Consider the following 18,894-nt stretch of genomic DNA (forward strand, 5'->3'; position numbering starts at 1 on the left):
ACCAAATACTCAATATCTTCCTTAAAGTGGGTAGAGCGTTAATGTCTATATCAGTGGTCGAAGTGGAAATATAGACGTGGGGGTATGGAAATTTGAAAGTATCAGTACGAAAAATGTAATGGGAATGTAAGTGAATGGAATTTGATAATTTTACAATGAAGATAGTAGCAGAAGTGGCGGTACGGCATACCACTGTATACACCCTCACTTCAACCACTGTTTTTATGGGAATCTTCATACTAATAGGATGTTGGATGAGAGGAGATTGAGATCACCTGCCCCTCTCTCTCCACATTGTTCCACTCATTGCTCTAACCTTCTACCATCACTATTACAACACACTGTAAATATGAGAGGCAGACAGCTGGTCATATTTGGATATAGCCCAATCGAGGGGGAGCTGGGAACCACATCTTCTCCCATACCAACAATGATGAAAAATCACTTCAATCTAATTCACAGATAATGAGAATGTGCTTCACTGAACGCTGGGCAGACAAAGTGAAACTGATCAGCTAAAACACTTATATCAATAATCTTGTGCTGTAACCCACATCAACCAATCAGATGTTAACTTTTAGCAGTCCTGTGGTTTCAGGTTAATGAAAGCTTGTAACTAATTGGTTAATGCCGCTTGTTTCATGTTATTCAATAAAATGCAATAGTTTAATAATTAGACCTCTCTCCCTGCAACCAGCCCAAACTTTTACATTAAATAAAATGAATAGTATTTAAAGTTTATATATACATTTAATAAATAGAACTATTTCCCTCCAACCAGCCCTGATGTTAAATTAATAGCATACACATTTAATAAATAGACCTATTTCCCCCACAACTAGCCCCAACATTAAATTAATGAAGGTGGCCGGTCCTGGAGCCTGGCAGTAGTTTCACATATGACATCAGCACACAGAGGAGGGGCAGTAATTTCAGATATGACATCAGCACACAGAGGAGGGGCAGTAATTTCAGATATGACATCAGCACACAGAAGAGGCAGTAATTTCAGATATGACATCAGCACACAGAAGAGGGGCAGTAATTTCAGATGTGACATCAGCACACAGAGGAGGGGCAGAAGCTTCTGATATGACATTAGCACACAGAGGAGGGGCAGTAATTTCAGATATGACATCAGCACACAGAGGAGGAACAGTAATTTCAGATATGACATCAGCACACAGAGGAGGGGCAGTAGCTTCTGATATGACATCAGCACACAGAAGAGAGGCAGTCATTTCAGATTTGACATCAGCACGCAGGGTACGGGCAGTAATTTCAGATATCACATCAGCACACAGAAGAGAGGCAGTCATTTCAGATAGGACATCAGCACGCAGGGTACGGGCAGTAATTTCAGATATGACATCAGCACACAGAGAAGGGCCAGTAATTCTCACATATAATATCAGCTCACAGAACAGGAGAAGTTGTTGTCCTGCATTAGTTTCAGATGATAATAAATGATGGCTTTATCTATTATCTAATGTATTGCAACTCTTTCCTGCTTAGTGTGCTGCTGCTGGAGGGGCACATGTTAAATAAGCAAATGCATCAGCTTTAGCATAAAATATTAAAGAAGCCATATACAGTGTATTGAGTTCAACTTTTAAGGGCAAGACCTTGTGGTAGACTGATTTTTGTCTTCTCGCCCACCGCAACTGGGCGGATCAGTAGAATGCTACACTTGAGGATCAACTGAGCTTTCTACTCTCTTGACATAAATTGATTCCCTCCCCTGATCTCTTCAGTCAGATTGAGTCCGCTAAAGGACAACTGAATGCACTGCTCCCTAGAAAAGCAGCTGCAACAATGATAAAAGTACAACAGCGATTTTATGATTAATCTGACAAAATGGACTCTATGTTAGGTAAAAAAAACTATGCTAGAAGAGGGCAATCAGTCTGATTGGAGAGATCGAGAAACAGAATGTGTCCTTCTCAACCTATGATCCTACAGCCATCTTGAAAGAGTTCTAAAAACCATCCTCTTTCCTTGATAATTTATGTAATAGTATTAACGGCTATCTAATGAAACTCTGTTGCCCCAACTAGCACAATTATTGTTATCAAATGGGGACATTACTTTGGAGGAGATTCAACAGATGATTAAATCCTTAAAAGTGTACTCTGCCCCAGTGTTACAACCTATGTCAACTTTGTTGGCATTTGAGCCTCAGAGGCCTAGAGTTGCATATATAATTAGGACGGCACTATATTAGAAGTGGGCTAGAAGTTATAGTTCACAAATATTTGCTATATTGACAGAAAAGAGAGGAAGGAATAATATTATGTGTATCTTGTTGAGCAATGATGTCATACAAGTGCCAGGATGCACACCTGCAGCTATAAGAGCCAGGTAGTGCAAGGATACCTTGCCAGATTGTTGGGTCTTCCTTACCAATGTCCAGCATATCTGTTTCCTGTGTTTCCGTTTATTGGCCCTGCTTAGATTTGATCTCTGTTGTTTGCTGCCATACAGACCCTTCTATCAGTTCAGAACACTGTTTGCCTTTTGGACTTGGTTTCTTGGTTGCAGCTCAACTGTGCATTTGTGATATTGTGTGCAAAATTGCTGTATGCAATCCTAAATGCTGCATGAACTATTGCTACCCATTTCTGATTCAGATTGGATGCTTAACCTGTTTCCAGGTTAGGAGTCCTTGAGTCTACTAATGCACATTATTGATTAGTCTATAGTGGAGCCAGTTTCTGTTTGTATCTACTTTCAACTGTTCATCATTGCACTGCTGTTACTCTGGAGCTATATGCTGGCTTGCAAGTGGATGTTTAGTGATACTATGTTCTAGACATTTCTTGGTGGGTTCAGAATTGGTATATGAATTTACTCTCAGAACTTTGATATATTTTTGGACAACTCTGTTGCTGCTTTTTTTTTAACTGGAACTGTGACTTTAATCTGCACAGTGGACCTAGTTGTAACCTCTCCCAGAACTGTATTTGAAAACTGCTTGCTGCTCTTTCTATAAAAATTTTATGTATCTATAGATTAAATATAGCCTATGATCTACCTCTGACCTGCGCCTTGTCTCGTCTCTGGTTAGACCACCTTTCACTAGCGCCTACAAGACTTCTCCCGTGCTGCTCCCCACTTATGGAATTCCCTACCACAGCTGATCAAACTTCAAAACTTTAGTTGTTCTCTAAACACCCATCTCTTTTCTAAAGCTTACCTAATACACACACTAATACACCCTCACAGCTGTCCTAATCTCCACTCTAAGCTAAACTCTCTCCTCTTGTTTCAGCTATGCCCTCTTTCATGTAGAATGTAAGCTCTCTGATGAGCAGGGTCAACCATACCATTTGTTTTCATGTCTGTATTTATTTTGTCTGTCTAGAATGGCCTTGCTTTATGTATATCGCTATTATATGTATGTCCTGTTTTCCCTACTGTACGGCGCTGCGGAACACTGTGACGCTTTACAGATCTAGGAAAATAATAATAATAAATGATATTTCAGTCCTACCTCCAACCGTGAACCAGACATGAAGTTCCTGTTATATCTATTGATTGTATTGCCAAGTATAATACTGCATTTATAGAGACTGGTTAGTGGGATATACCAGCCATTGGAGTGTGATCCTGCATGTATATCTTTACAAGTCCTGACACCCAAGTCCAGATGGCCTAACTTCTTAATATTTGCAAAAAGTGCTCTGACATACTGGCACTGAAACTGATGGACCTGTTCTATGTACATACTAGCAAAAATATAACTACACCAGGAAGATATCTTACATTTTGTTTAATATTAACCCCAAAAAGAGTCCCCAAATTATTCACATATTAGAGAATGAGTACCCAAGAATACATATATGGAAGGTTCTACCAGTGCAACTACATCATAATTCATACATCAAAGAAAGAAGTTACTTTATTGTGGTGCAACAAATCTCTGTTAAAAACAAGTAAAATGAAATCAAAATATTATAGACTGTGAAAAATTACTTCAGCTAAGATAAGCAAGAAAAAGAATAAAGTGTGCTGAAAAGAAGGTGTGTCTGAAACTCAGTCCCAGCAGGAAGATTTGGAAAACCTGTAGTGGAGTTTGCAGGTGGGAGATAAAGTTGAAAAACCTCTTGCTCTCTGCAAAAACCTGTTATTGCCTGGAGCAGATAATGTGGCCAGGGAAGAGTTTGATTGCATGAAGGAAATATTTTTGAAAAAAGCCACTGCCTTGAAGAAGAACTGTTGAACTTAAAGCATCATTGTTATGAAAAAATAAAAAAGCATAAAGTTGTTTCTGAATCCTTGAGAAATGAATTGCAAAAGTCATATGAGGAAAAAAGAAAAGAAGTGGAAACTTTTATAGAAACTGCAAAGAAAAGGCAGCAGAGAAGGCAATAAATTGTTGATTCTGAATTCTTGAAAGATGAGTTGTATGAATTGCAAAAGTCTTATGAGGAAAGAGGGGAATAGGTGACATCTCTTACGGACAGTGCAAAAGAGATTGCACCAAAGACATACAAACAAATTGCTTTTTTAAAACAAAAAATTGCCATGGTTCAGTAAGACATGCACACATTAAGGAATGTAAAGGAAGTTAATGCAGTGTTAGTAAAACTGAACAAGCAGCAGAACAGTGTGATAAGGGACTAAACACTAAGGATGAGAGCATCCAAATGTGTGAACCCCAAGTCCTCAAAGAGGACACTGCTGCTAGTCATGGCCCAGCTGTAAGGGTGCCTGACTGGGTGTGTTTTAAGTGTGGAGAGCTTGGTCACTTTAAAACTAAGTGCCCTACACTATAAAAGCCTATAGACTGTTCAGTTGCGTAAGCTAGGCCTGTCTTTCTAAGTTGTTGTTCCCGAAGTTCCACAACCAGAGGACCCTATTATTATTATTATTATTATTATTATTATTATTATTAATATTAATATTACTATTAATCTTTTGTAGGGTGTCATATGAGGTCAGCAGCGTCATACAAAGTGCAAACGACAAGACAGTACATGGTATAAAAGTGCAATACAGAAAAAAATAACACTACAACTCACAACACAGCTACTAATAGCCTGGAAAAAAAAGTTATAGGTAATGAGAAGCAAGTGTAAGGCTTGGCAGAGTGGGGAGGCAGATGTGGAGCGGTGAGAGAGGTAGATAAGTCTACCTACAGCGTTATGTATAGATCGAAGAGCAGGGAGATGGGAACAGGGGAGGCCAGTAAGAGAAGATTGCAGTAGTTGAGATGAGAAATGATCAGTAAGTGGATAAGAGTTTTGGTGGCAACCTAGGAGAGGAAGGTTCTTATACGGGCAATGTTACAGAGCTGGCAGCGACAGAAATGGGCAAAAGATTGAATGAGAAGGCAAAGGAGAGGGAGGATTCAAGAATGACACTTAAGCAGCAGAGTTGGAGAACAGAGGAGATAGTGGTGTTGTCAACAGTGATAGAGAGGACGGCAGGGTGTTGAAAGCCGCGGTTTGCATCGAGTCGCTCTTACCTGCATCCCGGCTGTCATGACAACAGCCGGGATGTCATATCTGGTAGTTCCATCTTGGCCATCACCAGGGCAGTGGCTGGGATGCCTTATAATCAGCACCGCATCCCAGCATCCCAGCATCTGTGGCAGCTGGGCCTGTGCGCAAATAGTATTTATTAATTGAGCATCTTCTGGGGGAACCAATTACCACACATTGAGGCCCCAACTCCTGATTGGTCAGTTCTGGTATTTAGGGAAGGGAGGGCTTAGCCTCCCTGATGATTATAGCGTTCTGTGTGCTGCACATTTTTCTGCCCAGTCTTGTTCCTGTGGATACTCTGTCCATTTGCTGATTGATTCCCTTAGTGACCCTTGACTTGTTTCTGGATCTTGCTTTTGTACCATGATTGCCCAGAACTTTGGCTTTGTTATTTGGATTTCCTTGTTCACTGCCAGCCCTGACTTTTTGGCCTGTCACTGATTACTCTGCCTGCTACAGACCCCGGACCCCGCATGCTCCTAACTACCCACTCATGTCTTGGCTACCACCTCCAATCTACTTACTGCAGTATTGTATATAAGTTGCATCCAAATATATGTGAGCGCAATAAGCTCTATGGAAAGGCAGCTGCTATAAGCAAAGACCTCTGCCACCTGTTCTGGAAATTCATGTCAATAGCCGCTAGCCATAACAGAAATGAGGAGACTTTTCATGGAGAGAAGACAATGAGTTTTGGCCATGTTAAGTTTGAGAATTGAAGGAGGAAAGATAATATAAGAGAATGGACTTCCCGTGGTGGAGAAGATGGAGGTGGTGGCTGGATGAGGAGGACTGTTGCATGGTATGAGTGGCAAAAAAGTAGTGGGAGGAGGATACTTTGTGTCTGATGGCCTTAATTTTGGAAGTGAAAAAGGAGGCAAAGTTAGTGGCAGTATGGGACTATTGAAGTGGAGGACGGGGGGCAAAGGAGTGTGTTGAAAATGGCAAAAAGGTGGCGTGGATTGGAGGACTGTGATGAGATGAGAGACTTGAATAAGGAGGGATGAACTCTAGGATGAGAGGATGAACTTGAAATTAATGAAGTCTGCCAGGGAACCTTTCCTCCAGTGGTGTTCAGCTATACATTGAAGTAACCGAGTAAATTTGGAGTGCCAAGGTTAGGGTTTAGAGTGGCAAAGGTGACAGAAGATGCAGGGGCAGAAGAATGAAGAGCGATGGTAAGGGTGTGGTTGTAGAGCAAGGACGCCTGGTTGGAGCAGGCCAGGGTGGAAAGAGGGGAGAGGAGAGCTCCAAGCAAAGAGGCAAAAATAGCATGATCAAGAGCATCAAGATTGCATCTAGCATCTAGTAAGGGTAGCTTTGGGTGTGGTGAGGAGATGAGGAAAGAATGAAGGAGAGTAGATGGTGGTCAGAGAGTGGTAAGGGAGAGTTGGAGAAGTCAGAAAGAGCACATTGATGGGAGCAGACAAGGTCAAGGGAGTGACCGAGACAGTGGGTGGTGGAAAGGATCCATTTTGAGAGGCCAAATGAGAAAGAAAGAGCAAAAAGTTTGATGGATGCTGACTCTATGGGGTTGTCTATGGGGATATTAAAGTCACTTAGGATGATCTAGGGGTCTGAGGATACGTAGTGGGGAAGCGAGGCAGCAAAATTATCAAAAAATTGGGATGTGCGATCAGTGGGATGGTAGATGACTGAGACACGGAGATGGAGGGGTTAGAAGAGATGGATTGAGTGGACTTCAAAGGAGGAGAAAGAATGGGAAGGCTCAGATGAGATGACACAAAATGTACAAATGGGGGATTGGAGGAAGCCTACCCTGCCGCCTAGACGGTTATCAGGTCTCTCCCTCTTTAATTAAAGTGACTGTACGAGTGAACAGCAAGATTGTCTGGGAGTCAGCTTACACTGATTTCCAGCTCTGTCCTGGCTGGAGCCAAGGTCTTGCGGTAGTCGATGGTAAAATAATGCTGCAAACATGGGGCAATCAAAAGTTTCCAAAGGACTCTTTTGACCATGACACTTAAAGGCGAAATTGTGAAAGGGATGGCTGTTATAGCCCCAAAACTACCTTACCCGTTGATACTTGGCGGAGACTTTTCGCTGTTTAAGCAGATCCTACTTGAGCGAGTCCAGCCGGACACCTCAGCAATTGAATCACCAGCCAAAGGTCCAGCCTTGATGACAAGCTTGAGGATAAGGGAGAGAGTAAAAGTGTCATGCTCTGCTACAAAACCTGGACTGCAGTGCAGTTTGGGAAAATAAAGATCTGTCATCTAAAAGGATGGGGAAGAAGGTCAGGCCATCACAGAGGTGTTGTGAGTTGCCTAGACTGGAGCAGCCAATAGTCGCAGTAGCTGGTGACTGTGCAGAGGAAGCTACCTTGCCTTCGGGTGAGGGTATAGACTGGTCTGACTGTCCAGAACTGTTATATTTGCAGAATTTTGCACATGACCAGTTCAATGATATGACTTTACAACATGTCTTCAAATTGGCTAATAATGTTGGTTATATTGCCAAACCTGTCATCTCGGAAGGCTGAACTCCATTGTATGTTGTTAATAATGATATGTTGTTTCCAATTGCTACTATAAAGGGGAGAAATGTACAACAATTAGTAGTTCCACAGGTAAATGTAGCCTTAGTGTTAAAAACTGCACAAACTCTGGTGGGTGGCAGACACTTTGGGGAAGATAGAACTACAGAACAAGTTCTATGCAGGTTTTACAGGCCCAGAGTGCACCTAGCCATAAAAAGAGTCTGTAGGGTTTGTTCTGTATGCCAGGAAACCCATCCAACTATCACAGTACAGCCACAGTTAAAAACATCCATTTGTAAAAATAGGAGGCCATGAGTTGAGAGAGAAAAAACAAGGGAGTAAAGTTGCAGCTGTGAAAAAGTGGAGATATTGTCTATAGCAACCAATCAGATTCTAGTTATCATTTATATAGTACATTCTACAAAATGACAGCTAGAATCTGATTGGTTGCTATAGGCAACATCTCCACTTTTTCAAATCCGCAGCTAGATAAATTTAGCCCAACGTGTTTCAAAATAGTGTTCCCAAAAGTCAACAACATTTAGTCCCTGTTCATGGTGGTCTTAGCTCCTTTGAGGTCGGCAGGAATAAAAGCTAATCCAGAGAAATGTGCATTGGCAATGAAAGAAGCCAAATATTTGGGATATGTCATTGGACAGGATTTAGTCAAACCACAGTTAGATAAAACAGAACATTTACCAGGCAGTCTGAACAAAACACAAGACGCTCTCTCTCACAGAGATGCGCTCTCCGCTGTGTCTGCTTCACCGAGGTTGGCAGCGCTAAGTGGAGGGGTATGTAACAAAGAGGGTTATTTACCACACCTCTCCGCATAGAGACAGGAGAGGTTCTGGGGAGTCTGCAGGTACAGGCTGCAGACAGGGTTAAATTCTTGCAGAGTGAGACTCCTAGGCTGAACATATAAAAGTGGAGGTCAGGGTCTATAGAGGTAATTAGACTAAAGGGAGGGGTTTATTGTATTCAAACCTGTATTGTGCTATTGTGCGGGGCGACTGATGCTAGCTAGTTGACCAGTGACTAGGCAGGAGGTCTGTGTCTAACCATTTATTCAAGCAAGAAGTTGTTGTGCCTGTCAACTGCCAGATGTCAGCATCACCCGGAAGATGACAGTTTATTAATACCCTGTTGCTTATGGGGTTGTAAAGGACACTATATGTAATTTATCATATAGTGTTTTTTCGCTACACTTAACATTGTCAGCTAAGGCTAGTATGATAATTACAACTCTTCCTGCAATATCAGAATTTACTAGAAAGTGTTAAGGGTTTCAAAAGTAGCACTTCATTTGCATAACCTTTGGTGACATATTGTCTTTTTGCATGTCACATACTTAAACCTCCTCATGCTACTTTAATTCCAGTTGTTTCTTTTAGAATACCATTTATACATTCTGTAGTCATATAGGATTGTTCACAGAAGGCATATATTATAGACCCCCACAATTGTTATGAGCATTCAGGTTATCAACGATACCTACAATTCATATGGAGGATAGAAATTTTGTTGGAATGTTTTTTGGTTCAATGTAATCAACGTTTAGATCCTATAAACTCCAGCTGGTAAGATGTAACTCTGAATGTTCAGGACAAGCACTTTCCTAATTATCAGTCCCAAAATGATTTATAAGCAGTGCTATAGGATACAGAGTATATAATGTGAGTATATGATATTACTTTGAATATTCACAACCAGCACCTTCCTAAATTTCGATTACAAAATTATTTATTTGCAGTACAATAAGATACAAGAGTCTCAACTTCAACTATCTATATTTAGATTGTAATAGTTATTTTTGCCTAACAATGTACTGGTACACTTATATAGATACTCCTGTGTTTGATTATAAATGCTGCTAAACATGTTGCACTCTTTTATCCCCCTATTGATAGGGTCTCACTGTGTTTCCTTGCAGACACTCCTACATGAACCTTAGATATATTGTTGCAAGTTTATTTCAGAGCGTTCCCTGGGATGTCTCCCTATATGATATCTAAGCAATATTGTTGATTGCTTCATTCTAACAGATTTCCCCAAATGGCTTCCTGTAAACTTCCCCTGTCATCATATGTTCTTCTTATCACATCATTAGAAAATCTAGCTCATTATTAGTATTTTACCTTTGCAATCTGGCTGGACCAGTATGCAATATGTAGCACCTCATGTTTCAAACCCCCATTGACCCATAGATTGTAAGCGTGCAAGCAGGTCCCTCTCACCTGTTTGTCTGTTTTACCCAGTATTGATTATTACTGTATTTGTCCCCAATTGTAAAGTGCTACGGAATTTGCTGGCGCTAGAAAAATAAATGTTGATGGTGACGATGATGTTAATATAGATTACATAACAGGCACCCAGTTAAGGCCTGTTCTATGTCATGCTAAAGGGGACGTCTTTGACTCTACTACTGTAACACTCCTATTGGTAGGCATTGTTAGAGTGTAGTGCGGTTCATACCTGGTCTCCAGATGTTCTTCTTTAGTTTATGACACAGCAGTGGGACAGAGATCCCTCGGGTCCCCAATACAAGTAGGACACCAAAAAATAACTAACATCAAATTTATTATCCAGGAGCAATATATTACTAAAATGTTTTTGGGCCAAATAATGATTAGCATCAAATACCATATAATTACAATGCTACTCCCAAATATTTTACTCTTAATCCAAATCAATATTCACTTTCTTTGAGTGTTTTGGCAACAGTTATGGAAATAGCACACCAGATTTTTATATTTCTACTTACAGTATATCAAATAAAACAATTACTATTTTCTTTTCTCTATGAACAATTAGTAGTCTATGGTAATGAACATAGCTAGGCAATATGGCTGCCAACCACAAGATGGAGGATGTCTCTTAGATGACAGCTGGTTAAAGTTATAATGGAGGTTCTGTGTGACTGTGAGGTAAGAGTCTCTGTCACTGGACACACATCACACTTATCTGGTGTTTAAACATAACTTTCAGCCAAATGTTCAGTACCTTTCATTGGGAGAAATAAATAATACTGATATTCTGATAAATATGTGAAACTATTTGTTGTTTTCCTGTCAGAGTAACTGTCACTTGCAAACAGGTAAATATATTTCACTGTCTCATCCTCTTCTGTTATCTCTTCCTATCTCTTTCTATCTCTTTATAGTGCTATCTCTCTCACACTTTTTAATATCTGTCTCAGATCTCTTTTTTACTGTGTCTCACCACCTCTGGTCACTGCTGCTCCTCTGTCACTCTATCAGTTGTTCTGATCACTGCTGCTGACACTCCAGTTCTGTCCTTTTTATCTGTTTTCCTCTATATTCTCTTTTCACAAGGCTCCTCAGCCCTCTCTCTGTTGCTCTGCATTCTTGAATCACTGTCTCCACAGTCTCATCATTTTTCCTGTCACACAAAACACAGAACATTCCAGCAGCCCTCACAGACTGGACTTTACTGGGTCTTAAAGTCTCTCCAGTATCATGCTGTGAGACAGTCCTGTTTCACTGGGTCCTAGTGCCCACCAGTTTATGGGTATCACATGTTAGCCAATATAGTGGTGATTGCAAAACCAGATAGGAACCCAAACTGTTGTTGAAACTATTGGCTCATCTCATAATTAAATGTGGGCCTTAAAATTTATGAAAATATATATGCGAATCATTTGAACTCCATTTTCCCTTCATTAATTCACCCGAACCAAATTGGTGTTGTCCCTGGCTGAATAACCCCAGGCAACACAAGTAAAACAATAAATCTGATGTACAAAACATTTAAGTAAAAATCCCCCTAATATTTGCGTTTAACAGGAAAGTGTTTGATCACATCTCCTGGCCCTTCATGTTTTGATTCTTTGCCTTAAAGCCTGCAAAAGCTAAAGTACCTGGGAGTGAACATTGCTAAGCAATATGACCAACTCTTTCAAGTTAACCGCAGCTATTAGCTATAACCAAAACAGATATTGCGGCTTGGGACCACTAGCACATCTCGTGGAATGGGCTTATAAATGCATTGAAGATGAGCATTTTACAGAGACTTTTATACTTATTGTAGGTCCTCCCAATATGGGTGCTCCCCACATAATCAAATATAACTTTATATTTATTTGGGGGACAAAAGCATCCAAAATTAAGGTTATGGATCATACAGCGCTTTACACAGAGTGGTGGGCTGGGTACTTCGAACCTCAAAAATTGCTATTTTGAAAGAGCTGAGAGAAAGGTAATGCCTATATCTGTGCTCCCTTTGGTGGGTGTACATGTGGTTGCTGCCTGATGGAGAGTGGAGAGGAGACCCCAATTCCTTTATAGGGTTAGACTGAATTAGAAAGTACTCAAAGGCGCATAGCATAATGGGGAGTAGTAGGTAAGATGTGAATGTGAATATAGCGAGAATGGAATTATATAAACGTGAACAGTTTAGTAATCCAAATATTACACAAAATGACAGCATTTCTGGCCTGACTAAATACATAGATGCATACATATATGCATAGTCCAATGACCCAGTACAGTAAATTCAGTCTAACCATCGAAGAATAGTTTATCAACATGAAAATTCTTTCCTCCCTCCCTCAGCCCATTCTGGCAAAAATACGCCCTTTTCAATAATCCAGACTTTAAGCCTGGGCAAGACCTTTCTTTCAGTCTTCGGACCCTGATTGATGAGCGGTGTTATATTTTTAAATAAGCTATCACATTCTCACATGTTTCAACTGTTCTCTGACCTTCATGCTCAGTTCAATATCCTTCACAAAAACTTTCACCCGTTTTTGCAGTTGAGACATTTTAATGCTTTGCTCAGAGATCGACTAACAACTAGGCCTCTAATAACATTTGAATCATTTTGTTTCAGGCCTTGATGGGAGGATTAGTTTTGATGTTATAAACTTACAAATCTGAGCTCGCCAGAGAGGGACCCACACAAACTAGACTGGGAGGAAAGAACCGGCAAAAGCCTGGATGAGAAGGAGTGGGTCCTGATCTCAGAGCTAACCTCTACCAGCTCTATTTGCATCAGGGTCAAGCATACATATACAACACATATCATTGGTATATTCCAGTCAGACTACATAGTATTGTTCCAGGCATTTCAGATAGACACTTGAGAGGTTGTGCCACACCTGGTTCCTTGCTCCATATCTGTTGATAATGTATGAAGCTCCAAGAGTTTTGGAGACTTATAAAGACTTAGTGTATATAATTCTTCATATTAATGTTCGCTCACCCCCAATTTCTATTTTCTTCCACTCACACCTGCAAGATACCACCAGTCCAAGCTAATATGTTATATTATAGATTCAGCCACTTTCCAGATTGCAGCAGATTGGAAATCGCCAACAGCTCCCACCATGGCTGCGGTCATCAATAGAATTTGGCATACTTTTAATTTATGACATTTATTATAAAGCGTTCTTATACGTTTTTGGTAATTTTGGGTGCCATGGGCCACGCACTTGCTTGCTGTATTTGATATAACTGATCAGGATTCATCAGTTCTCGAGGAGCGACTGCTGAAATCTAACCCTCTGGACCTGACCCCCTTCATGCTTCTCCTTCCTTCTCTCTCCTCCCTGGGTGGTTTTTAACCGTTTGTCAAGCCCTCTATTCATTGTTGTTGTTCTCTGTATTGTTATAGACATATAGACCTTGCAATAAATAAAATATTTAAGTAAATAATATGCATCAATTATGTTTGAGGCACAGAGACCAACCCCAACTGTCTACAGAGCTCTTCTCCCTGAAGTATGAATACTCAATTGCATAAATATCATTGGGAATAGTGAAGTAATTATACTCCAAAGTCTGTCTAATGCAGCTGGACAAATATCTTTCTCTTCCAACTTGGCATTATGAGTATGTAAGGCTGGGTATAGCCTTTAGGAAATGTCATAAGGAACGTGTCAGGGCTTTCAATAAAGGACTCCATCCAAAAATCAAAACAAGTTTATCAGCCTTTGCTGTTTAAACTTGCACTTATTTTATTTCAACAGATCTTCACTAAATGCCTAGTTTATAAGTTACATTTTATTATATTGCTTGCATTAAAATACTTTTAACCACAACTACTGTGATATTTCTGTAAGTGACAAATAAGTATTTTAAGACATTTAAAACACATTCTGAAGTAATAATTTCAATGAAAACCGGCATTTATGACACAATTTTCTAGTATATTTTTATCATTTAAAATATAAAACACCCAAATCTATATCTCTTCCCTGACCTCCCCCTTATGTTCTATCTCATGTAACCAACTGTCTAGCATCTATCTCCACAAGGATGTCCTAACGCTACCTAAAGCTCAACATGTCCAAAACAGAGCTTATTATCTTCCCTCCCGTCAGAGTCATTACCTGCCCTTAAATCTCCCTCACTGTCAATAACACCACAATTTCCTCAGTCTCCCAAGCCTGCTGCCTTGGTGTCACACTTGATTCTGCCCACTGTTTTATTCCTCATATCCAGACTCTCTCCCAGTCCTGTCGACTCCACCTTAAAAACATGCCAGAATACGCCCTTTTCTTACTCAACATGCTACCAAAACTCTTATCCATTTTCTTATCATCTCCCATCTTGAATACTGCAACCTCCTGTTATCTGGCTTTCCTAACACCCATATATCCACACTTCAATCCATCCTAAATGCTGCTGCAAGGCTGATCTTCTTCTCTCACTGTTCCACATCTGCTGCACCACTTTGCACATACCTACATTGGCCCTGTGTTCTCCAGAATCAAATCAAATTACTCACCTTTACTTAGGCTAGGTACAGACTGGAGAATTTTCTGACCAATGTTTTATCTACAATGATTGCACCTGCGACTAAAGATCCAATTGTTCGGGCAATTCATGCGTACACACTGGACATGATTTAAATGATTTGTGGAAGAACAACCATCTGGGCAGCGACTTTTGACAGCCATATTGTTGTCTTAAAAGATTTTGATTTCGTACACGACATATGGGCAATATACCGAAGAAATTTAAATAAAGGGCAGAACATCTCTGGCAAAAACTTCCCAAAAACTTTTAAAAGGAAAAGGAAACACGTCATCACCATTCATTCTATAACACATCATTGTGTACAGTGTACGTTCGTTCACAACTGCACAGCAATGATTTATTTTACTATTATGGATACTGTTGAAGTAGAGCAAGCTACTGGTCTTTTGCTACTCGCTATGACAAGAACACTGCAAGCACAGACCTGGAGGGAAAGAAGGAGAAAGAATCGGTCTTGTTAAACCAAAAAGTGGTACCAGAGAAGAGACTCAATCTCTCATATGCCCTCACTGCAGGAGATACGGGACAACAACCCTAATGACTTCAGGAATATCCTGTGGATGAAAGAGCTCACATTCCAGGAACTAATCTAACTTGTTACCCCCCTCATCCAGAAGGAGGACACCTGTTTAAGGAGACCCATATCTGCAGAGCAGAGACTGGATGCTACAGGCCACAGGAAGGACACTGTCTGATCTCAAATACAACACAGCAATTTCACCTTAAGCTCTGGGTTTCATCATACCTGAGACCTGTTGCACTATTATTATTATTATTATTCATTTTTATTTATAAGGCGCCACAAGGTGTCCATAGCGCCGTACAGGGACAAACAAATTACAATACAATGGGAGACAGCACAGTACAGTAAACAGTAAGCACAGTAACTCAATAAGCTCAATGCATAGCTAGAGAGGGCGGGGAAGGTGGAGGGAGGATCTGCAAACGACGGGGCCCAAGAAGGAGGGGGCAGAAGACAGGGAGACCCCCAGGGGGGAGGAGGGAGCGAGAGTGGATGTGGGGTGGAGGACCCTCGAGGAGGAGGGCTAAGTAGCTGGAGAGCAGAGTTAGAAGTGGTGAAAAAAGGAGGAGAGATGGCCCTGCTCAGAGGAGCGTACAATCTAAGGGGAGGGGTGGACAGACAGAGAGACGCAGGTGAGAGAGGGAGAGTAGGGGGATGGAGGCAGAAGATAAGGTAGGTTAAGTGGGAGACAGAAAGGCTTTAAAGGCACTATAGTTCGAGTTCTGTGTGAACAGTACATGAGGTTGGTAAAACAAATATTGGGTTTTCGTAAAAAATATATTATTTTATTGCAAGAAAAACTACATTATATAAAAATGTGCAATACAAAAAAATGAAGGCAGGGGTTCACTGCTGTTCATAATGCAACAGTTCGCTATTATCCATTGGGGATTGACTCCGTATGTAATGTTGCATACTTGTGTTGAGCATTGGTGTGGACATTATGTAGGGTTTCAGGGTAACACGTTGTCCTCCCATAATGGAATGTTGCATGTGGCTAGGCTGAAATGTATATGATGGTGCCTGCCTGAAATGTCCTTGGTCCTGTGTGTGGTGTCAAAACTTTGTATGCCCACAAATCCTCCGTGTTTGACCTACAAATTATGTCGTACACCAGATGTTCCATTTGTATTGGTATTGGTCTGCCTGCACTTCTCATTTTGCTTGCTAGCATAGCTGTAAGCAGATCAAATGAGTCTTGTGGCGGTTTTCTAGATATCAAATGGTTTGCGCATTCCTCCATCTTCTCTATTAGCGCTTCACTTTGAGCGAGGTCACAGAGCCTTTTTTTTTTCTTTTGCACACTTTGTTGCTGTGTTGGTAATTCTGTGATATCCTGGCTGTCTAGTGTTAGCTGGCTGCCATATGTAGTTGTAGCTGTAGTTGTCTCTTGTTGGTCAACCACATCAGATGTTATTGGTTCAGACAGGACAGCAGTAAAAAAAAAGTAAAGTAGTGAGTATAACATTACATGCATGTAGCATTTTAACAATTTCAAACAACTTTGTCTTTCATTTTCCTGCAATAGTAGAGCAATGGCAACTTATCGCTGAAGATTTTGAAAGTCAATGGAATTTTGCAAACTGTGGCGGTGTCATTTATGGGAGACATGTACGAATTATACCACCGTCCAAAAGTGGATCTCATTTTTACAATTATAAAGGATTTTTCATCATAATTCTAATGGCCATAGTGGATTCCAACTATGAATTCCTATTTGTGGACATTGGGAAAAATGTGAAGGTCTCAGATAGAGGCGCATTGGAGCAGACTCTCTTCCATGACAAACTCAAAAATAATGAACTTAATCTAGCAACAGGAAGCGACACAAAATATGGACTAAATTTTGTATTTGTGACAGATGAAGCGTTTGCATTACCCAATAATTTTTTAAAACCTTACCCACAATGCAATCTGTCAACAGAAAAATGGATATTTAATTATAGTTTGTCACAGGCTAGGCGTGTTGTGGAAAATGCATTTAGAATTCTGAGTAACAGATTTAGAATCTTTCATTCAGCCATAAATCTACGTTAGACAAAGTTGACAAAGTGGTGATGGCTTGTTGTGTCCTACACAACTTTCTTAGAAGCAAATGCCCCTGTGTGCGCAGTACGCATGCCAATATGGACAACAATGTAGACCTTACGGAAGTTGTTGGGTTGACACCACTTGACTCTGGGCAGATTAGAAATGTTAAATCACATAACCAAATTAAACAGGGAGGCTTACCTACAATATTTTAATATTGTGGGTGCTGTGCCATGGCAGAATGGCATTGTGTAATGTATGAAAAGAAGCATTTTATGTGTGTAAACTATATTGTGATGTATATTTCATACAATAAACCTTTTATGTATCAACAACGTTACATTTATCACTTACTCTTGTACTTGGTGGTATTTCATCACTCTGCATCACTTCAGATGGGGAACTGCAGTCCGTGTCTATGTTGCAGGTGGGCTGCCTAGTAATGTCCTCTTCATGGGTGAAGCTCAGGTCAAAGTACCACAACTTTGGCACATACACATCCTCTGCCGCTGCCCCAGATTTTTGGGGGCCTCAATCTTGTTAAGTTCTTTTTTGAATACAGTCGTAAGGTTCTGTATCTCCCCCTTGGCCCACTCAATATTTGCTCCATGATAATGTGGGTGGCATGCTTTCACTAGTCCTTGCATAGCTATACTCCTCTTATGCCTGTTAGAGTAGATTTTGATTTCCACAAGCAGGGATGTGATCTGTAGTCTTAATGAAGTCCTTCATGAGCTCAACATTGCAGTCATTTTCCAAGTCTATAAATTTGTTAAAAAATAAAAATAAATAAATAAATGGCTATATTTGCACACACCAAATAGGTCAGAAAGTTTTATAAAATAATCTTTATTTAATAATAAACTAGCAGATAAAATAAATAAAATATAAGGAAAACATAAAAGTTGACCTTGTCATTCAAAAAGAAAAGTTAATGTCATGGTTGAGATAAGCACAAACCAACAAAAAGAAATACATAATCATTTATGTATGTACCTTGAAGGTAACATGATGAAACGTGGCAAAACGCTCAGAGTATCCCTTCGTATTCTATGGACTTTTTGGGGAATATTATTCTGACATATCAGCAAACACAAGGTTATTATACATGAATGAACGTTCACCCACAATGCTCCATTCTGTACCTGTACCAGCTATGATTGGTCCATATCACAAATGAACGCCCATGTCTGTGTTTATAAAACTAGAGAGGCGCCACTCTGGCAGCGTTGGGGCGAGAGAAGATGGCAGAAGAGGAGCAGGTGTGGGATGATGATGATATCCAGAGCTGGATTAAGGCTTCGGGGGGCCCGGGGCACTTAAGACAGCGGGGCCCCTAAGATCTAAAATTAAGGGCATAGTGACACATCCTGCATTACATCATGTACAGCCCACAGTATGACACTTACAGCTCTCCCAGAGGGCTCGCTTATCATATCATCATCATATCTGACGACAGTTCACAAGGAGAGAAGGATGCAACACACAGTAATATTTGTGGTCTTTCAGCTGATGGGAAGGGGGAGCTCAGAGGATGGAAAAGCTGAACAAATATTTTACAGAATTAAG

The 18,894-nt window shown here is 40.4% G+C and overlaps 1 protein-coding gene and 1 long non-coding RNA gene across 3 annotated transcripts in view; one reads left to right on the plus strand and one right to left on the minus strand.

The window, feature by feature from the left end:
- Nucleotides 1-11,515, minus strand: part of LOC142157830 (uncharacterized) — a 45,606-nt gene extending 34,091 nt beyond the window's left edge. For both annotated transcript variants that reach the window (XR_012692652.1, XR_012692653.1), the window contains exon 1: nucleotides 11,215-11,515. This is a non-coding gene — a long non-coding RNA (uncharacterized LOC142157830). The remainder of the gene's footprint in view (nucleotides 1-11,214) is intronic.
- The window catches only part of RGS20 (regulator of G protein signaling 20), a 130,458-nt gene that overhangs the window by 59,145 nt on the left and 52,419 nt on the right, over nucleotides 1-18,894 (plus strand). The gene's annotated exons all lie outside the window — the stretch shown is intronic.

This window comes from Mixophyes fleayi, chromosome 5 (assembly GCF_038048845.1).
Source record: "Mixophyes fleayi isolate aMixFle1 chromosome 5, aMixFle1.hap1, whole genome shotgun sequence".
Taxonomy (NCBI): Eukaryota; Metazoa; Chordata; class Amphibia; order Anura; family Limnodynastidae; genus Mixophyes; species Mixophyes fleayi.